Below are 22,100 nucleotides of genomic sequence, written 5' to 3' on the forward strand. Positions count from 1 at the left end.
GAGCTGTGATATGTGAGCTAGGCTGAGCTGTGATATGTGCTAGGCTGAGCTGTGATATGTGCTAGGCTGAGCTGTGATATGTGCTAGGCTGAGCTGTGATATGTGCTAGAGCTGAGCTGTGATATGTGCTAGGCTGAGCTGTGATATGTGCTAGGCTGAGCTGTGATATGTGCTAGGCTGAGCTGTGATATGTGCTAGGCTGAGCTGTGATATGTGCTAGGCTGAGCTGTGATATGTGCTGAGGCTGAGCTGTGATATGTGCTAGGCTGAGCTGTGATATGTGCTAGGCTGAGCTGTGATATGTGCTAGGCTGAGCTGTGATATGTGCTAGGCTGAGCTGTGATATGTGCTAGGCTGAGCTGTGATATGTGCTAGGCTGAGCTGTGATATGTGCTAGGCTGAGCTGTGATATGTGATATGTAGGCTGAGCTGTGATATGTGCTAGGCTGAGCTGTGATATGTGCTAGGCTGAGCTGTGATATGTGCTAGGCTGAGCTGTGATATGTGCTAGGCTGAGCTGTGATATGTGCTAGGCTGAGCTGTGATATGTGCTAGAGCTGAGCTGTGATATGTGCTAGGCTGAGCTGTGATATGTGATAGCTGTGTGCTAGGCTGAGCTGTGATATGTGCTAGGCTGAGCTGTGATATGTGCTAGGCTGAGCTGTGATATGTGCTAGGCTGAGCTGTGATATAGGCTGAGCTGTGATATGTGCTAGGCTGAGCTGTGATATGTGCTAGGCTGAGCTGTGATATGTGCTAGGCTGAGCTGTGATATGTGCTAGGCTGAGCTGTGATATGTGCTAGGCTGAGCTGTGATATGTGCTAGGCTGAGCTGTGATATGTGCTAGGCTGAGCTGTGATATGTGCTAGGCTGAGCTGTGATATGTGCTAGGCTGAGCTGTGATATGTGCTAGGCTGAGCTGTGATATGTGCTAGGCTGAGCTGTGATATGTGCTAGGCTGAGCTGTGATATGTGCTAGGCTGAGCTGTGATATGTGCTAGGCTGAGCTGTGATATGTGCTAGGCTGAGCTGTGATATGTGCTAGGCTGAGCTGTGATATGCTAGGCTGAGCTAGTGCTGAGCTGTGATATGTGAGCTAGGCTGAGCTGTGATATGTGCTAGGCTGAGCTGTGATATGTGCTAGGCTGAGCTGTGATATGTGCTAGGCTGAGCTGTGATAGGCTGAGCTGTGATATGTGCTAGGCTGAGCTGTGATATGTGCTAGGCTGAGCTGTGATATGTGCTAGGCTGAGCTGTGATATGTGCTAGGCTGAGCTGTGATATGTGCTAGGCTGAGTGATATGTGCTAGGCTGAGCTGTGATATGTGCTAGGCTGAGCTGTGATATGTGCTAGGCTGAGCTGTGATATGTGCTAGGCTGAGCTGTGATATGTGCTAGGCTGAGCTGTGATATGTGCTAGGCTGAGCTGTGATATGTGCTAGGCTGAGCTGTGATATGTGCTAGGCTGAGCTGTGATATGTGCTAGGCTGAGCTGTGATATAGGCTGAGCTGTGATATGTGCTAGGCTGAGCTGTGATATGTGCTAGGCTGAGCTGTGATATGTGCTAGGCTGAGCTGTGATATGTGCTAGGCTGAGCTGTGATAGGCTGAGCTGTGATATGTGCTAGGCTGAGCTGTGATATGTGCTAGGCTGAGCTGTGATATGTGCTAGGCTGAGCTGTGATATGTGCTAGGCTGAGCTGTGATATGTGCTAGGCTGAGCTGTGATATGTGCTAGGCTGAGCTGTGATATGTGCTAGGCTGAGCTGTGATATGTGCTAGGCTGAGCTGTGATATGTGCTAGGCTGAGCTGTGATATGTGCTAGGCTGAGCTGTGATATGTGCTAGGCTGAGCTGTGATATGTGCTAGGCTGAGCTGTGATATGTGCTAGGCTGAGCTGTGATATGTGCTAGGCTGAGCTGATATGTGCTAGGCTGAGCTGTGTGCTAGGCTGAGCTGTGATATGTGCTAGGCTGAGCTGTGATATGTGCTAGGCTGAGCTGTGATATGTGCTAGGCTGAGCTGTGATATGTGCTAGGCTGAGCTGTGATATGTGCTAGGCTGAGCTGTGATATGTGCTGCTGCTATGGCTAGGCTGAGCTGTGATATGTGCTAGGCTGAGCTGTGATATGTGCTAGGCTGAGCTGTGATATGTGCTAGGCTGAGCTGTGATATGTGCTAGGCTGAGCTGTGATATGTGCTAGGCTGAGCTGTGATATGTGCTAGGCTGAGCTGTGATATGTGCTAGGCTGAGCTGTGATATGTGCTAGGCTGAGCTGTGATATGTGCTAGGCTGAGCTAGCTAGGCTGAGCTGTGATATGTGCTAGGCTGAGCTAGGCTGAGCTGTGATATGTGCTAGGCTGAGCTGTGATATGTGCTAGGCTGAGCTGTGATATGTGCTAGGCTGAGCTGTGATATGTGCTAGGCTGAGCTGTGATATGTGCTAGGCTGAGCTGTGATATGTGCTAGGCTGAGCTGTGATATGTGCTAGGCTGCTGTGATATGTGCTAGGCTGAGCTGTGATATGTGCTAGGCTGAGCTGTGATATGTGCTAGGCTGAGCTGTGATATGTGCTAGGCTGAGCTGTGATATGTGCTAGGCTGAGCTGTGATATGTGCTAGGCTGAGCTGTGATATGCTGAGCTGTGATATGTGCTAGGCTGAGCTGTGATATGTGCTAGGCTGAGCTGTGATATGTGCTAGGCTGAGCTGTGATATGTGCTAGGCTGAGCTGTGATATGTGCTAGGCTGAGCTGTGATATGTGCTAGGCTGAGCTGTGATATGTGCTAGGCTGAGCTGTGATATGTGCTAGGCTGAGCTGTGATATGTGCTAGGCTGAGCTGTGATATGTGCTAGGCTGAGCTGTGATATGTGCTAGGCTGAGCTGTGATATGTGCTAGGCTGAGCTGTGATATGTGCTAGGCTGAGCTGTGATATGTGCTAGGCTGAGCTGTGATATGTGCTAGGCTGAGCTGTGATATGTGCTAGGCTGAGCTGTGATATGTGCTAGGCTGAGCTGTGATATGTGCTAGGCTGAGCTGTGATATGTGCTAGGCTGAGCTGTGATATGTGCTAGGCTGAGCTGTGATATGTGCTAGGCTGAGCTGTGATATGTGCTAGGCTGAGCTGTGATATGTGCTAGGCTGAGCTGTGATATGTGCTAGGCTGAGCTGTGTGCTAGGCTGAGCTGTGATATGTGCTAGGCTGAGCTGTGATATGTGCTAGGCTGAGCTGTGATATGTGCTAGGCTGAGCTGTGATATGTGCTAGGCTGAGCTGTGATATGTGCTAGGCTGAGCTGTGATATGTGCTAGGCTGAGCTGTGATATGTGCTAGGCTGAGCTGTGATATGTGCTAGGCTGAGCTGTGATATGTGCTAGGCTGAGCTGTGATATGTGCTAGGCTGAGCTGTGATATGTGCTAGGCTGAGCTGTGATATGTGCTAGGCTGAGCTGTGATATGTGCTAGGCTGAGCTAGGCTGAGCTGTGATATGTGCTAGGCTGAGCTGTGATATGTGCTAGGCTGAGCTGTGATATGTGCTAGGCTGAGCTGTGATATGTGCTAGGCTGAGCTGTGATATGTGCTAGGCTGAGCTGTGATATGTGCTAGGCTGAGCTGTGATATGTGCTAGGCTGAGCTGTGATATGTGCTAGGCTGAGCTGTGATATGTGCTAGGCTGAGCTGTGATATGTGCTAGGCTGAGCTGTGATATGTGCTAGGCTGAGCTGTGATATGTGCTAGGCTGAGCTGTGATATGTGCTAGGCTGAGCTGTGATATGTGCTAGGCTGAGCTGTGATATGCTAGGCTGAGCTGTGATATGTGCTAGGCTGAGCTGTGATATGTGCTAGGCTGAGCTGTGATATGTGCTAGGCTGAGCTGTGATATGTGCTAGGCTGAGCTGTGATATGTGCTAGGCTGAGCTGTGATATGTGCTAGGCTGAGCTGTGATATGTGCTAGGCTGAGCTGTGATAGCTGTGATATGCTAGGCTGAGCTGTGATATGTGCTAGGCTGAGCTGTGATATGTGCTAGGCTGAGCTGTGATATGTGCTAGGCTGAGCTGTGATATGTGCTAGGCTGAGCTGTGATATGTGCTAGGCTGAGCTGTGATATGTGCTAGGCTGAGCTGTGATATGTGCTAGGCTGAGCTGTGATATGTGCTAGGCTGAGCTGTGATATGTGCTAGGCTGAGCTGTGATATGTGCTAGGCTGAGCTGTGATATGTGTAGGCTGAGGCTGAGCTGTGATATGTGCTAGGCTGAGCTGTGATATGTGCTAGGCTGAGCTGTGATATGTGCTAGGCTGAGCTGTGATATGTGCTAGGCTGAGCTGTGATATGTGCTAGGCTGAGCTGTGATATGTGCTAGGCTGAGCTGTGATATGTGCTAGGCTGAGCTGTGATATGTGCTAGGTGAGCTGTGATATGTGCTAGGCTGAGCTGTGATATGTGCTAGGCTGAGCTGTGATATGTGCTAGGCTGAGCTGTGATATGTGCTAGGCTGAGCTGTGATATGTGCTAGGCTGAGCTGTGATATGTGCTAGGCTGAGCTGTGATGATATGTGCTAGGCTGAGCTGTGATATGTGCTAGGCTGAGCTGAGATATGTGCTAGGCTGAGCTGTGATATGTGCTGTGATATGTGATGAGCTGTGATATGTGCTAGGCTGAGCTGTGATATGTGCTAGGCTGAGCTGTGATATGTGCTAGGCTGAGCTGTGATATGTGCTAGGCTGAGCTGTGATATGTGCTAGGTGAGCTGCTGATGATGTGCTAGGCTGAGCTGTGATATGTGCTAGGCTGAGCTGTGATATGTGCTAGGCTGAGCTGTGATATGTGCTAGGCTGAGCTGTGATATGTGCTAGGCTGAGCTGTGATATGTGCTAGGCTGAGCTGTGATATGTGCTAGGCTGAGCTGTGATATGTGCTAGGTTGAGCTGTGATATGTGCTAGGCTGAGCTGTGATATGTGCTAGGCTGAGCTGAGCTGTGATATGTGCTAGGCTGAGCTGTGATATGTGCTAGGCTGAGCTGTGATATGTGCTAGGCTGAGCTGTGATATGTGCTAGGCTGAGCTGTGATATGTGCTAGGCTGAGCTGTGATATGTGCTAGGCTGAGCTGTGATATGTGCTAGGCTGAGCTGTGATATGTGCTAGGCTGAGCTGTGATATGTGCTAGGCTGAGCTGTGATATGTGCTAGGCTGAGCTGTGATATGTGCTAGGCTGAGCTGTGATATGTGCTAGGCTGAGCTGTGATATGTGCTAGGCTGAGCTGTGATATGTGCTAGGTTGAGCTGATGCAGATATATGTGCTAGGCTGAGCTGTGATATGTGCTAGGCTGAGCTGTGATATGTGCTAGGCTGAGCTGTGATATGTGCTAGGCTGAGCTGTGATATGTGCTAGGCTGAGCTGTGATATGTGCTAGGCTGAGCTGTGATATGTGCTAGGCTGAGCTGTGATATGTGCTAGGCTGAGCTGTGATATGTGCTAGGCTGAGCTGTGATATGTGCTAGGCTGAGCTGTGATATGTGCTAGGCTGAGCTGTGATATGTGCTAGGCTGAGCTGTGATATGTGCTAGGCTGAGCTGTGATATGTGCTAGGCTGAGCTGTGATATGTGCTAGGCTGAGCTGTGATATGTGCTAGGCTGAGCTGTGATATGTGCTGCTGAGCTGTGATATGTGCTAGGCTGAGCTGTGATATGTGCTAGGCTGAGCTGTGATATGTGCTAGGCTGAGCTGTGATATGTGCTAGGCTGAGCTGTGATATGTGCTAGGCTGAGCTGTGATATGTGCTAGGCTGAGCTGTATTGTGATGTGGTGTGTTTTGTTGTGCGGTTATTGTGCTCTTTATGTGATGTGTATTGTTTTGCTGTGCTGTGTTGTCTGACAACATACGTCTTGCGTTGTGCTGAACTGTGCTGTTTTACGTTGAACTGCTGTGATGTGACGGAGCACGCTGCCGTGCAGTGACGTTGGGTGGTGTGCTACATTCTGCTGTGCTGTGATGTGATGGAGCACGCTGCCGTGCGGTGACGTTGGGTGGTGTGCTACATTCTGCTGTGCTGTGATGTGACGGAGCACGCTGCCGTGCGGTGACGTTGGGTGGTGTGCTACATTCTGCTGTGCTGTGATGTGTGGGTGACGCTGCCGTGCGGTTGGGTGGTGTGGTCTGCTGTGCTGTGATGTGACGGAGCACGCTGCCGTGCGGTGACGTTGGGTGGTGTGCTACATTCTGCTGTGCTGTGATGTGACGGAGCACGCTGCCGTGCAGTGACATTGGGTGGTGTGCTACATTCTGCTGTGCTGTGATGTGACGGAGCACGCTGCCGTGCAGTGACGTTGTGTGGTGTGCTACATTCTGCTGTGCTGTGATGTGACGGAGCACGCTGCCGTGCAGTGACGTTGGGTGGTGTGCTACATTCTGCTGTGCTGTGATGTGACGGAGCACGCTGCCGTGCAGTGACGTTGGGTGGTGTGCTACATTCTGCTGTGCTGTGACGGAGCACGCTGCCGTGCAGTGACGTTGGGTGGTGTGCTACATTCTGCTGTGCTGTGATGTGACGGAGCACGCTGCCGTGCGGTGACGTTGGGTGGTGTGCTACATTCTGCTGTGCTGTGATGTGACGGAGCACGCTGCCGTGCGGTGACGTTGGGTGGTGTGCTACATTCTGCTGTGCTGTGATGTGACGGAGCACGCTGCCGTGGGGTGACGTTGGGTGGTGTGCTACATTCTGCTGTGCTGTGATGTGACGGAGCACGCTGCCGTGCGGTGACGTTGGCTGGTGTGCTACATTCTGCTGTGCTGTGATGTGACGGAGCATGCTGCCGTGCAGTGGCGTTGGGTGGTATTCTACATTCTGCTGTGCTGTGATGTGACGGAGCATGCTGCCGTGCGGTGACGTTGGGTGGTGTGCTACATTCTGCTGTGCTGTGATGTGTGATGTTTAAGACTTGTGATGTACAGTGCTGCTGTGCTATGCATGCTAGCACGTCATGCTGGCCATTATTGCTAGGGGGTTTTGGGGGTCACACCAGGGGGACAGAGTGGCAGCCTGGGCCAGATGTCCGAGAGAGGGAGGGGACCGCCCAGTACCACAGCAGGTGGCCAAGCTGTTCTAATGACGCTGCCACAGCCGCATTGTAAGGTCCCCCACGGGACCACACACACACAAACACACACACAGCTCCTTATCAACCAAGCATCCCTACCTCCTCAAAACACACGCCCCCCAGTAAATACGTAAGCGACGCGTGCCGAGTCCCCATGGTCCTAAAATCCTTATCACTGTGTCAATTGCCCTGGGTGCACCCTCTCCTTGATCCCTGTCATTTTCAGTGTGACACCTTGAAGTCACCTGTCACAACACTAATGTCCCACCTACACCCATTATGACCACCGACCTCCGTGTAAATACTAAACCCAATGCTCACTCTGATAACCTGAAGTATCACAATACTTCAAACTAAATAGCAACAAAGAAAGTCTATGACAGCCCTCTCCTCAACCGTAGAGCCTTGTGTCTAAATGGCATTGATATTAACACAATCCCATCTCTTCAATGCTTTATGTGAAGCCTACATTTTCAGTAGGGTTTAAGATGGATGGATGGTTGGTTGAAGGACAGACAGATGGATGAAGGTTGGATGGATGGATGATCTCCGTGCCCAAAGTTTTCTCCCTGAGTACATGACCCCATATTGACGGCCAGCGTCCTAGTCAGAGCAGCTGAGGACAGACACCTCGTGCGTCCTGGACTCCCTGACGTCTCCTAGAGAGATAAGCATCCTCTCCACTCTTCACTCAATAAAGGGACCAATAATTAATGAATTACCCCAACACAGAGCCTAATGACAGGCAGACACTGCCGCCGCGCTCCCATCTCCTTCACCATCTCCTTACCAGTCATTTGCCAGGGTTAGAGCTTCCAAGCCCATTCTATTCATTCTTATTTCTATGCTTTTTTTGATGGTATGAATAGCGTGGAGGGCATTTGATAATGCAATGTGTTTAATTGTGAATTCCCTATTAGCTGTGACTTTAGCAATAGCTGCTCTTTCTGGGATCCACACAAAACCCAACCGTCATACATATAAATAGACAGAAACAGCACATGGAGACAGACAGCAAAACCTCTATTTATCTGGTTAACAAAGAAGCCAAATCCAAATCCAAAAAGGCCCTCTTTTCACGACACACAAACAAACTGTGCTAGAGTCACGAGAGACCGCATTACAGTGCACCCAGGCTGCATCACCAAATGACACCATGTCCTATAGTGAACTTTGTTTTACCAGAGCCCTATGGATAGTGCACTAAAAAGGAATAGGCTGCTATTGAAGACGCAACCCTAATACTTGAGCCATAAGCCTTCTATTTACCCTGAAAGGGAGTGGGGTTTTGTGGGCTTGGATCTGTCCACTTACCCTGCCCAGTGCACTGTCAAGGTGGGTGGGTGTTAGATGGAGGGGGGGGGGATAAGGAGGGTGGGATAGAAGGGTGAGGGGAGCAGACTGCACACACAGCACTATGGGTTAACTAAAGACAGGTGTGTGTCCGTGTGTTTGTGCGTGCGACTCCGTGTCTGTGTGTGTCCGTGTATGTGTGTGTGTGTGTGTAGGGTGAGTGGGTGTCAGCAGACAGCCAGTGTCTGTGTGTGTCCGTGTATGTGTGTGTGTGTAGGGTGAGTGTGTGTATGTGTCTGTGTGTGTGTGTAGGGTGAGTGGGTGTCAGCAGACAGCCAGTGTCTGTGCTGTATCACGGCGTGCCACTAAAATGTGAAGCTTTCACAGCCTGAACCGTGACGTCCTCAAGACCAGACCCTCTCTGTATGTACGAGTGTGTTTTAGTGCCTGTGTATTATGTGGGCGTGCAATACTAAAATATTATGCCTATTGTAATGTTCAAATATGATTATCTTGCATTCTGGGTGATTCAAGTGCATGTTTCGACCTCAGTCCAGCTTTAATCGAAACATGGGGTAATATCCTTTACGAGAAATAAGATACATTTTACCAGTATATTTAATTGATAAAGTGATTTGAACTGTGTGGGTATGTGTGCACTGCTAGTGTGTGAGTGTGTTTGCGCACGTATGTGTGTGTGTACGCAAGTGTGTGTGTGTGTGTGTGTGTGTGTGTGTGTGTGTGTGTGTGTGTGTGTGTGTGTGTGTGTGTGTGTGTGTGTGTGTGTGTGTGTGTGTGTGTGTGTGTGTGTGTGTGTGTGTGTGTATGGAAGAAATGTGCTAGCGTGTGTGCATTCGAGTGTAAGTGTGCTAGCGTGAGTGTGCGTGAGCTAGTGAGAGTGAGTGAGCTAGAGAGAGTGAGTGAGCTAGAGAGAGTGAGTGAGCTAGAGAGAGTGAGTGAGCGAGAGAGAGTGAGTGAGTGAGCGAGAGAGAGTGAGTGAGCGAGAGAGAGTGAGTGAGAGAGAGAGAGTGAGTGAGAGAGAGTGAGTGAGCGAGAGAGAGAGAGAGAGTGAGAGAGAGAGAGAGTGAGTGAGCGAGAGAGAGTGAGTGAGTAAGTGAGTGAGTGAGTGAGTGAGTGAGTGAGTGAGTGAGCAAGAAAAAGTGCAGTGCTCTCCACTTTCTCGTCCTGGTCTGGTCAGCATGTCTTTTATGAGCAGGTCTGTAATTAAATAAACACCCGGGCAACTAATTACTTAATTGGAGCGCGCTCTTTAAAATGAAAATGATGTAATCAAGAATCCAGGAAAATGGAAGGGAGATTTACAAACAACACAAGCACCCGTATACACATATACACACACACTGGTGACCTACAGCCTTGTTGACATCTAACCCCCCCCGCCCATCATTGATTTCTCCTTTCTCTATTTGCACCCCTGTTTTCCTGCCTCTCTCTCTCTCTCTCTCTCTCTCCAAACCTAAGGAGGCTCTGGCTGGTTCTAGGTAGCCAGATTTAAGATCTCTTTTGGACAGTCTCAACTAGCGAAATGTCATGGACATGGTGAAGGGTCTGGGTGGGGGCCTGGTAAAGACACTTAATACATTACCTGACCGACTTTACCTTATTGAAGGAGAAGGACTTATGACAGAAACACAGAAAAACACTGTGTCCTCATAGGCATTCAAGCAACTGGGCTTTAGGAACGAGGAGCGCCTATTTCAGTTGTAAAAAGGGGACATTTTCAAATGACCACTTGATAAGGGACAATACAATTTTCATTTGAAGCAGGTATGTGTCCCAGTGTAGACCAAACAGTTACCTAAACAACCTAAGTGTATTGTTAACCAAAGTATATTGTGAATATAGATGATACTCAACTAACTAGTCTGTCTATGTGTGTGTCGTTTGAAAGTCAGTTTTCCTCAATTTCCTTGATTCTTGATTACACCATTTTAATTTCAGATTTTTTTAAACTACAAAAATCTAACTCTAACTCTTCAATATATTCCGTAGTTAAAGTGAAACAACCCCTGGATGGAATGACAGCCATAAAGCTGTGGTTCCCTTCTCTCTGCTTTCGAATCGGAGGAGAAAACTGACAGGACACATTACATCAGCCCAGTCACTCATTCACACCCTCTCACCCTCCTTCCCTCCATAGCCAGGTCTGGGGGTGGCTCTGGCCCTGCGAGGCGCTGTCCGTGAACCTTCCCCTCTACATGTCCCCCCAGTATCACCCTATCCCAGCCGTAGTGGCCTGCTCTACCACCCTCAGTCCCCCACAGCCCCTTCAGCCTGGTCTGGGACCACCAGTTACATCATGATTAGGTGCGAATGAGCCACACACACACTTTAACCCTGTCCCAGGAAACCCCTTTCCCACCTTGAAACCTGACCGGAGCAATAGCATCTACACATATTATACACACACATTTACAAACACTTTTATACAGGATTGGAAAACACAGCCCCCCTCCAGGCCTGTTTATGAACTCTGTCTGACCATAAAAACTTTAGAGGACCACATGGCTGGCTGCCACCCAGGGAGATATCCCCCAGCAGAGCAGTGTGTATGCGCGTGCGCGTGTGTGTGTGAGAGAGCCTGGCTATCCTGCGCCTGCATACTGCTCAGTGTGAGTGTGAACCTGTCCAGACATAGACAAGCCCTACCACACTGTCCTTCATAGGTCCATACAACAGCACTCAGGCAACACACACTTAGAGTGCCTTCAAAAAGTATTCACACCCCTTTACTTTCCCCACATTTTGTTGTGTTTGCAGCCTCAATTTAAAAGTAAATAGAGATTGATGTGTCACTCGCCGACACACAATACCGCATAATGTCAAAGTGGAATTATGTTTTTTAGAAATGTTTACAAATTCATTCAAAATGAAACGCTGAAATGCTCTTGAGTCAATAAGTATTCAACCCCTTTGTTATGGCAAGCCTATATAAGTCCAGGAGTAAAAACTTGCTTAACAAGTTACATAACTGGCATGGACTCACTCTGTGTGCAATAATAGTGTTTAACAGGATTTTTGAATGACTGTCACATCTCTGTACCCCACACATACAATTATCTGTAAGGTCCCTCAGTCGAGCAGTGAATTTCAAACACAGATTCAACCACAAAGACCAGGGAGGTTATCCAATGCCTCTCAAAGAAGGGTATATGTTGGTAAATAGTTTTTTTTTTAAAGAAGAAAAAAAAGCAGATGTTGAATATCCTTTTGAGCATGGTGAAGTTATTAATTACACTTTGGATGGTGTATCAATACACCCAGTCACTACAAAGATACAGGTGTCGTTCCTAACTCAGTTGTCGGAGAGGAAGGAAAACGATCAGGGATTACGCCATGGTGACTTTAAAACAGTTGCAGAGTTTAATGGCTGTGATAGGAGAAAAATGAGGATGGATCAACAACATTGTAGTTACCACACAATGCGAACCTAAATGACAGAGCAAAAAGAAGGAAGCCTGTAAAGAATAAAAATATTCCAAAGCATGCATCCTGTTTGCAACAAGGCACTAAAGTAATACTGCGTAGAATATGAAAAAGCAATTCACTTTTTGTCCTGAATTACAAAGCAGTGACTCTAAAACAGTTACAGAGTTTAATGGCTGTGATAGGAGAAAACTGAGGATGGATCAACAACATTGTAGTTACTCCACAATTACTAACTGAAATGACAAGGTTTGCAACAAGTCACTAAAGTAAAACTGCAAATAAATGTGGCAAAGATATTAACTTTTTGTCCTGAATACAAAGCGTTATGTTTCGGGCAATTCCAACACAACACATCACCGAGTACAACTCTTCATATTTTCAAGCATGGTTGTGGCTGAATCATTTCAATTTTTTAAAATGTTATGGGTATGCTTGTAATCGGCAAGCACTAGGGAGTATTTTAGGATAAAAATAAATAAATTAGAGCTAAGCACAGTCAAAATAATAGAGGAAAACCTGGTTGTCTGCTTTCCAACAGACACTGGGAGACAAATTCACGTTTTGGCAGGAAAAGTGCCAAAAACACAAGGTCAAATATACACTGGAGTTGCTTACCAAGACGACTTTGAATGTTCCTGAGTGACCTAGTTAACTAACAGCTTTGACATAAATGGGCTTGAAAATATATGGCAAGAGTTGAAAATGGCTGTCTAGCAATGATCAACCATCAACTTGACAGAGCTTGAAGAATTTAAAAAAGAATAAATAATGTGCAAATATTGTACGATCCAGGTGTGCAACACTCTTAGAGACTCACCCAGAAAGACTCACCACTGTAATCACTGCCAAAGGTGATTTTAACATGCATTTACTCAGGGGTGTGAATGCTTATGTAAATGAGATATTTCTGTATTTCATTTTCAATACATTTGCTAACATTTCTAAAAACATGTTTTCTCTTTGTCATGATAGGTTATTGTGTGTAGATGGGTGAGAAAATAACATATTTAATCCATTTTGAATTCCGGCTGTAACACAAAATGTGGAATATGTCAATTGGTATGAATACTTTCTGAAGGCACTGTACAGTCAGATGAAACCTCATTCAGATTACAATCAAGGGCATTCTTAGGTTTAATATATATATATTTTTTCCTTTATTTTTTACGAAGATCTTAATTACAAGGGTGACCTAGTCAATTATTTCAAATTCTTCTGAAATATAATGGACTTGTATACTTTTACTGGGCAGCGATCAATATCAATGGCAATCTGTTTATTGTTATAAACATTTTATTATATGAATCAGATTACTTTAATTGAGATTTCACTTTCGATGTCTGAATAATAGCAACAGCAAGGGATACATTTCTAAAACAGTGACAAAGGCAGTATCAACATCAAGATGTTTTTCCTGTGGTTTTGGTGACATTCTGAAGGTACAGTACATCACTCCATAGACAGAGGGGTAATTGATAAGGGTGACCCGTAAAACGATTAGTGATCAACGGAGGTGAAAGGGTGCTGTCAATCATCTGTCCACTTGACCTGTGGTGTGCACTGCAGAGGCACACGCGAAATATCTGCACAATGTGGGCTAATATGCTGCTACAGGTGTTGGCGGGCTGCTTCATTTTTTTTCATTCACAGGGCAAGTTAAACATTTCGGTAGATACCCCTCCATGCACTGACGTTTGGTTTGGTCTGGTCGAGTCCCCTGGTGTCCCATAGCGAGAGAGCCAAGCAGTGGCATCCCATTATCCGACAACAACAGGGGTCGACCCGGGGTTATTAGAATTTGCCACGCAGCTCCACTTCTCCCCTGAACCGCAGAGGGAGGGATGGGGCTGGAGGAGGGGTTCCTCACTTAATCACTCGCGGTGGCTTTTCAACGAGGCGGGTGGGGGGGGGCTACTTTAAATTTTGCGGTGATGAAAAATCAATAAAGCTGTAATTGCTTGGCTTATCGCCGTGCGCGGGAACAAATTGGGAGAAGGCTGGCGCCCGCGCACGTTTGGCTGCAGCAGCGCGGGAGTTTCTGGGGTTCACTGGGCCAGCTGAGGGAAAAGGTCTCGCGTGATAATTAAATCTTCTCACACTGATTTTCTGCCAAATTTATTTCCCCAGGGTCCATAACTCTGATTCACTGCTTACAAGCCAGGCATAACTAATCATTTCAATGCGGGGTAGCCTTACAGCAAACCTGAATGGGGGGGGGGGGAGGACATTGACTCGACTGGTGGACACCAATTCACCTCCAAATCAAACATCATTTAGGAGAAAAAATAATATCGGTGGAGTTAAGTAGGCTAATAGACGACGACATTGTAAAGGAGTTTGTTTCTGTAAGGCCTGCATGTCAAACATTTACATCTACAGTAGCCTCTAAATGCGTAATTTATCGGCCTCTCTCTCCAAATAAGGCAGTATTTATTCACCGTTTTAATCAAAGAAACAAATATAAGTCATAAAACCGGTTAACTGTCAGTGCAATATTGCTCAACATGTTCAAGACATTATTGTATTGACAGTGAACATAATAACACAACAAATAAGTGGATCCATCGCAGAGCACTGCCACTAAACGACAAGTGATGAGTCCACCCCAGGATCGATAGCAGGTCAATACAAACCAGATTTTCTTAGATCAAAATCACTGTGAATGATATTCTGTCAGAGCGCACAATAGAAACACAGTCCGCTTTCTCGGAGCATCCAGGAGATACCCTCGATATATAGGAAAATAAAGCCACAATAGGAGAGCGTACTGTAGCAAAATGGAATTAGGCCTCATGACGAGGACAATGACAACGCGTTGACGTTATTCACCGTGTCTCATCATCAGCGCCATCTCCCATATTAGACTTCATGCAGGGTGATAATCGACACATGAACACCGATGTTTACCAGGTGCTGAATATCTCTGCTTGTCCTTCAAGTGCTGTGGCAGGATCCTCCTGCCCGCCCGGTAATTAAAACATTTAAAGCAGCACGAGTCCCGCGCTCCCGGGGTGTGATACCGGGGTCAGACGCCTGTAGATTCTAATTTGCGCGTCATTTGTATTCATGACAGGGTGCGTGCTAAATATTTAACAGCAGTCAGGTAGGAGTTTGTATTGTTAGGCTTTCGAGGTCAAATGACTTAATTTGCAGGCAGATTATATTAAAGCGTCCAATGTCCTCTCACTTCCATTTGTTTTTATTTTATTACCACCAAAGATACAAATTGAGGCACATAAAGATTGCGAGAGCTTGTTATCTGCAGCCTATTTATTAATTTTAGTTAGAATACGGAGCCCATCATTTATTGTAAGGCATGATAGCACATGTGAATGGTAGACTCGGGAACATCGGGGTATCACACATGATTAAATGGGGCATAATCACACTGGCGGACTTCAACAAAATATTAATTCAAACATTGCAAGCGAATGCAGATAGATAGGCCTACTACCAGAGACACAGACAAGGCTAACCCTTAATCAGCACTCTAACTGCAGCCATGCTTAGAACATGAAATGTATGCCAGTTTCTCCATATGGGTACTTGTTCTCCTCTATGGGAGAAGGGGGAAAGAAAAGGTATCTCTTGGTTGATCCATTTTCTCTCCCTTGCAACCTCATTTTTTCTTCTGTTCTACTCAGCAAGGCCATAGATGAAGTCCAGACATTTTCCTCTTTAGGATGGGGCTGGTGATTGACAACAGCGCTAGTTAAATGGTGATGAGGTGTTAATGGCTGCAGGGTCAGGGAGATATGGTGAATATTTAATCATCATCTAATTCCAGAACACAGCCACACACAGACAGGTACACACCCCAACCCGTGACCCATCCTACAAACAGCATAATTAAAGAAACAGTTATTTTGTTTTAATGCCAAAAGAGCAAGCCCGTAGTATATATTCCTCCTAATGACATGGGTTAAAAAGCTATTACATGTCTCATTAAAATATATGATCTTCCAATCTGCCAGCGGTTTGGGGTGATGGGGACAGAGAGAGGTGCATATGGCTTAAATACCTAAATACCATCAGCATAGGCGCAGGGATTACAACCCTTTACAACATCATGTAGTCGTACACAAGATTCAGATGCACCGAGGATGATGACAGCCTTCTGGGTGTATTGGCTTTGAAGTCGCATGGCTGTGTGTGGGAATGGCTGAGGTTATTAAGCATTTGACATGCATTATTTCCATATTGACTGCATGATAGTAGAGCCTCTGCCACGGGCTCCTCTCAACAACCATACACGTGAAAAGAAGGGGAATTAACAATCTTAATGAGCCCGGGTTTGATCTCTCTCTGCCACACAATGCACACAACACCTGATTAATTTGCACCTTTTCATATCAGGAAGGCTAGTGGTGTGGACCCACCCACCCACTCACTCACCTCACTCACTCTCAAACATACATCAATGTTTTGGAGTGTGTGAGCACTGGGTTGAGGACCACAGCCATTACATCTGAGCATAGAGGAACCTTCTACACCTGGGGCCACAGACAGCCACTGACAGAGTCAGTCTTGCCCTCACACCACATTGGCCTGAACCCTGGTGTTAGTGTGTGGCATCACACTCCTCAGCTAAAACAACAAGTCAGGGCAGCAATACATACAGCAGACAGTGGTTCTCTCTTCCCAAGTTTAATTTTCCAACTCTAGTATTTTCCCTTCGACAGATGAAAAAGTAACAGCCCTTTCAAGTTGAGAATACTTTGTTAAATTATGACCATGGGGCCAAGTATAGATCCAGATGTACTCTTGATAAAACCCACTTTGCTCAAGGGCAGCCAGTGTGCAATAATATAATAATAGTGTGCATATCACAGCTTCCACATGAATCGAGAACGGTTTCGATTAGTACCAATACCGTCGGACTTGTAAATCTATTTGTGAAGTGGAGTGTAGGTGGCTGTTCTTGTCCTCCCTCTCTCGTTTGGTTTCATTTTGTTCTTCTTAGCGGTTCAAGCGGTAACTTTCTTGTCGGGGCTGATCTGTAGGAGCCCCTGCGGGAGTGCATGGGAGACCCCGGTGACCCAGTGTTTAATAAGCATCGGGCCCACCTCCTCTGTTTAGTGGCCCATTGAGAAGCGGGGCTGGGTGCCAGTAGACCGTGTAACGCCAGCTCACAGTCTTCGAGGTCAGAGCCAAAGCAGCTGTTGGGTCGACGAGGGCGCTTTGATGCTTTGATGAGACATTTTGCACCCAGCTATTTCGGTCCACTCTCCCAAAGAGGACCAGGAATAAAAAACCAAGCCTCGCAGCCTTATGCAGGCACAGCGCGTTACTTAATAAAACAGGAACAGTTTGAGAGAGGTATAAAGTGGCTTGGAGCTGGGGGGGGGGGGGAGTCAATTGATTCCAAAAAAGGCGAGATTACAGCGTGAACTCTGCTTAAGAAACCTACTTGACTGGGAGCTCGGCACCGTAGCCTGGAGCCACACACTTACTCAACACTTTGCCAATGTCTCCACTGAGAGAAAGAGAGAGAAGGGGAGGGAGAGAGAGAGATAGAAGGGGAGGGGGAGAGAGGGCCAGAGCAGCAAGAGAAATGAAAAATAGAAGGAGAGAATGACAGACCAAAAAATGAGGGTGAAACAGAGAGCGATTTAATTTATGTCCTCGCTGCCAACGGAGGAAAGACCAGAGTAGGTTTGCAGGGCTAATTAATTTCTGATGGCCGGGCTTTCATTTGGCTAAAAGGTCACCAAACTTTAAAGGTCATGCACAGTTTCCCACTGTGTGTGTGTGTGTGTGTGTGTTACTGTTACCAAACCCCTTGAATTACTCTCCAGAAGGGATGTGGTGCAGTACATAGCCAAGTAAAGACACTGGTAACATGGCATGTACCACAACTCGACAATAACGACACTGAACACCTTCAGCAATTTGGAAGTTTTCAGTATGTGTGTGTGTGTGGTGTAATGCTATGAAATGCTTTGTTTCTCAAAGACATGGTAGAGGTGCGAAATGTAATGAATTCAATGCTAGCTACATCCGCACACACATACACACACTTACACGGACGGAAGCACAAACACGCACACACACAAAGCCATCCCCACCTGCATTCTGACGACCCTGACATTTTCTCATTTATTTCAGGACGTCACTGACTTAATTTCATCTGAAGCCTTTTAATACTGCTAGCACTTTCTGTAGCTCCATAAGCAAATGGCTCCTGACTTTATTTGAGAATGTCTGTCGAAATGCTGTCTGCTTCCCAAATGGCACCCTATTCACTATGTCAGGGTTTTTCAAATTTTTTGGGGGCCGGGGACCTCTTGTGATAGCAAATTCATCAGGGGCCCTCTTATAATCAGAATACGACTTGAGTGAGACAAAAATAGCATACAATGCTTGGCCAGACGAATCAAGTTTCGGGCACTGGGAAGAAACATTTTAAAGGTCTGCCTCTTCACATCGGAGAGAAAATGTTGCATTTTTCAATCGAACTTCCTGTAATTACGTACATTATGTTATGGGGCAGAGAGATTTTTTGAATTCTGCGAGAGAACTTTGCCGTTTTAAAGCTTAAATTACAGAGCATTTATGTACAGTATAATAAAAAATAAATAAAACATGAAAAGTTGAAACGTCTTGAGTCAATAAGTATTTCAGCCCTTTGTATGGTGAGCCTACATAAGTTCAGGAAACCGTTCAAGGAATTGATTGATTGAATTTATTTGACAATTTGTAAAAATCCATACATAAGGGGGCTCCAACTGGTGACGCCTCCACATTCAATGTAAGAAAATCATCAAGGATAACACAATAAAGCTTAACAGCTTATTTCCATTGTGGTCCTTCTGAAGAGGGAAAGGGGGAATACAACAAGGTTAGGCGGCGAGTGTAATGACAACAGACAATGACCGACACAATTTTTGTTTGTTTCACAGCAACAGATAATGTTCCTAATAAACATCTATGGACAGGTACATCTTCCTTGTCTCACATACCCTTAATATATAAACAATCAATCCCTAATATACACACAAGACAATCACATTATAATAAACCACAGGCACCAAAAAGGCAGACCATATGCTATCCTGGGCATTTCCCTCTCCACCACCTACTTTAATCTTACCACTCACTTTTGAGACATGCTACTATTTAGCAATTGTTTCAGTGAGAACTTGAAACTACCTATGGAGGTTTTACGTTTCAAATTCTTTGGAAGATTATTCCAAAGAATGGCAGCCGACTATAAAAATGTTTGTTTCCCCATACCACTTTTAAATCTACATTTAATCTAAGTCCCTCCTTCTAGTTTAGTAGTTTTGGTTATCCCTTACTAAATTAAAGTAGTTACATAAGTATCTGGGGACTATATTGTGGACAATCTGATGTACAAGACACAATTTTATCTGAGCAACTCTCTCGTCCACTTTAAGCCAACTAAGGCTTTCAAAGTGGGAATAGTCAAGATGCGTAAGTGCTGGAAGTTTAAGAATAATCCAGACTAATTTGTTCTGAGATGTCTGCAAATGTATTTTTTAATATCATGAGGGCACTATTGTACCAGGAAGAGCATGCATAGTCAAAGTGGCACTGAACAAGAGCCCCTGCCAATGTCCCCATTGCATTCTTATCCAGATATTTGGAGGTTCCAGCCAGGAACCTAATTTTATGGTTCACTTTGGCGATAACATTTTGTGCCATGCTCTCCCCTGTCAGATGGTTATCTAGCACACATCCAAGATACTTAACAGAGTCTTTTGCTGCGACAACTATGTCACCTACTACCACCTTAAAATTGGGGGATTTCCTCAGTTTGAATTTGGACCCGAACAAGATGTACTCTGTTTTCCAAGGTGAAGTGACAGCTTATTGTCATATAGCCATTTACTGAAATGGGGCTGCAGGGTAGCCTAGTGGTTAGAGCGTTGGGCTAGTAACCGAAAGGTTGCAAGTTGGAACCCCCGAGCTGCCAAGGTACAAATCTGTCGTTCTGCCCCTGAACAAGGCAGTTAACCCACTATTCCTAGGCCATCATTGAAAATAAGAATTTGTTCTTAACTGACTTGCCTAGTTAAATAAAGGTACATTTAAAAAAATTCAGCACTGAGGGCTTTTTCAACCACATTTTTGTCTTTGTGGGAAACCAACAGTGTAGAATCATCTGCATATAGGAAAAGGTCACATGTACAGGCAGATTTCAGATAATTTATATACAATATAAGTAAAGGTGGACCCAGCAAACTCCCTTGGGGTACACCGCAGTTCAAGATTTGGGGTTTAGACAGGGTCACATCCACCATCTGTTTTCTTCCTTGCAGGTAAGAGGTGACCCATTTTACTGCTAAGCTCATAGAATAGGTTATGCAAGGAAATATAACTGTCAATCTGCTTGAACATAATCTTTTCCATGACCTTCGATAAAGCACACAGGATTGAGACATGCACATAGTTTCCATGATCTAATATATTCCCTTCAATAGACAGATTCACAATGTGAGTTACACAGGGGGTGATAATTACCACAGCATCCTATAGAAATCTGTCAGGAATGTTGTTAAGGCCAGATGCTTTGGAATGGTCAAGATCTTTCAGCATCTCATGGTGAAACCGCTCAATTGTGATTTTAAAACAGTGACATTACTGAGTACCACGCTCCATAATTTCAAGCATAGTGGTGTCTGCATCATGTTATGAGTAGCCTTATAATTGTTAAGGACTGGGGAGTTTTTCAGGATAGAAAATAAACGGAATGGAGTTGAGCACAAGAAAAATCCCAGAGGAAAACCTGGTTCATTCTGCTTTCCTCCAGACACTGGGAGATTCATTCACAAATCAGCAGGACAATAACCTAAAACACAAGGCCAAATCTACATTGGAGTTGCTTACCAAGAAGACAGTGAATGTTCCAAAGTGGCTGAGTTACAGTTTCAACTTACATCTGCATGAAAATATATGGCAAGACCTGAAAATGGTTTAGCAAAGATCAGAATAAGTTAGAAAATAATAAAAGGGCAAATGTTGCACAATCCAGGTGTGGAAAGCTCTTAGAGACTTAACCAGAAGGACTCACAGCTGTAATCAGTGCCAAGGGTGATTCTAAACATGTACTGACTCAGGGGATAGAACACTTATCTAATCAAGATATTAGTGTTTCATTTTTCATGGTTTGACTTTTTATTTTATTTGTATTTTTACAGATTTTATCATTTTTCATTCACTTTGACATTACAGTGTAGATTTTGTGTAGATCGTTGACCAAAAAGTGACAATTAAATACATTTTAATCCCACATTGTAACAAAATGTGGAAAAAGGTGTGTGAACCCTTTTTTTTTTTACTGTGGCACTGTAACTCACGTCTAAAGAAGTTTGGCAATTGCTCGCTGGTCTGTCTGTGTGCCGGTCTTTATTACTGTCTGCCAGCCCATCCGCCTGTCTACCTGCCAGTCCATCCATCACCACCACTCAGCTGCAGACCACCAGTATGTATTGATGTTACACAAAGCATTATGGGTACTGTAGTACATCATGCTACACAGTCCACCTATAGTACCACCTCCACTACTAAATTGATGACATGGACCAGGCTCACCTTCATCTTCTTGGCCTCCTCGTCCTTCCTCTTCTTGGCTTTCAGTACCTCATCTGTTATGGCTGGAAAGGAGAGAAATAGCACATTTCTTTAGCGAACAACATACACTGCCCAGCGACGTGTGCTGGTTATCTGTATCAAGGAGGAGTGTTTTCTCTGTTGTTCCCTAACCCGATAAACCCCTTAACACGATAACCTCTCTCACTTTTAATATAGAGACCTAGCTAGCTTAGTCTTACATTGAAGAACACACCTCTCTCGAAGTTTAATATCTTACTCTTGAATTTAATAACTGAACTCGGGCATTAGATTTAATTGCTTATCGTTCCTCTTAAACCTATTAACCTATCGCCCCGATCTGGTTTCTTACTGTCTCGGGGGCCACCCAGGCCCTGCTTTTACCCTGCGCATTATCCCAATGAATTGTTCTCTCAGAGCAGTAATAGGAAATCAGCTCAGAAACAGTGACTGGCCGTAGCATAAGAGATAAATCAGATCTGGGGGGCCTCTTGGTTTGCTAGTATATTGAATCTAAATTGCAGCCCCCACGCCCCTCCGGCCCCCTTGTGTGGCTCTCCATGCACACCATCCATCTTGTAGGCTGATAATGTGAGCCGGCCCAATTCCACCTGATGTTTGCATTATTACATTTTAGTGCGCTAACGAGCTGCGGCTAATCCAGCCAGAG

At 45.7% G+C, this 22,100-nt stretch overlaps 1 long non-coding RNA gene across 4 annotated transcripts in view; it reads right to left on the bottom strand.

Annotated features, from left to right (window-relative positions):
• Positions 1 to 22,100, bottom strand: part of LOC123993120 — a 211,473-nt gene that overhangs the window by 15,637 nt on the left and 173,736 nt on the right. For 3 of the 4 annotated variants that reach the window (XR_006831367.1, XR_006831366.1, XR_006831368.1), the window contains exon 6: positions 21,413 to 21,474. This is a non-coding gene — a long non-coding RNA (uncharacterized LOC123993120). Of the gene's footprint in view, positions 1 to 21,052; positions 21,290 to 21,412; positions 21,475 to 22,100 lie in introns of those variants that run through there. The other variant, XR_006831369.1, reaches the window with a different exon arrangement.

This window comes from Oncorhynchus gorbuscha, linkage group LG13 (assembly GCF_021184085.1).
Source record: "Oncorhynchus gorbuscha isolate QuinsamMale2020 ecotype Even-year linkage group LG13, OgorEven_v1.0, whole genome shotgun sequence".
In the NCBI taxonomy this organism is placed as follows: domain Eukaryota; kingdom Metazoa; phylum Chordata; class Actinopteri; order Salmoniformes; family Salmonidae; genus Oncorhynchus; species Oncorhynchus gorbuscha.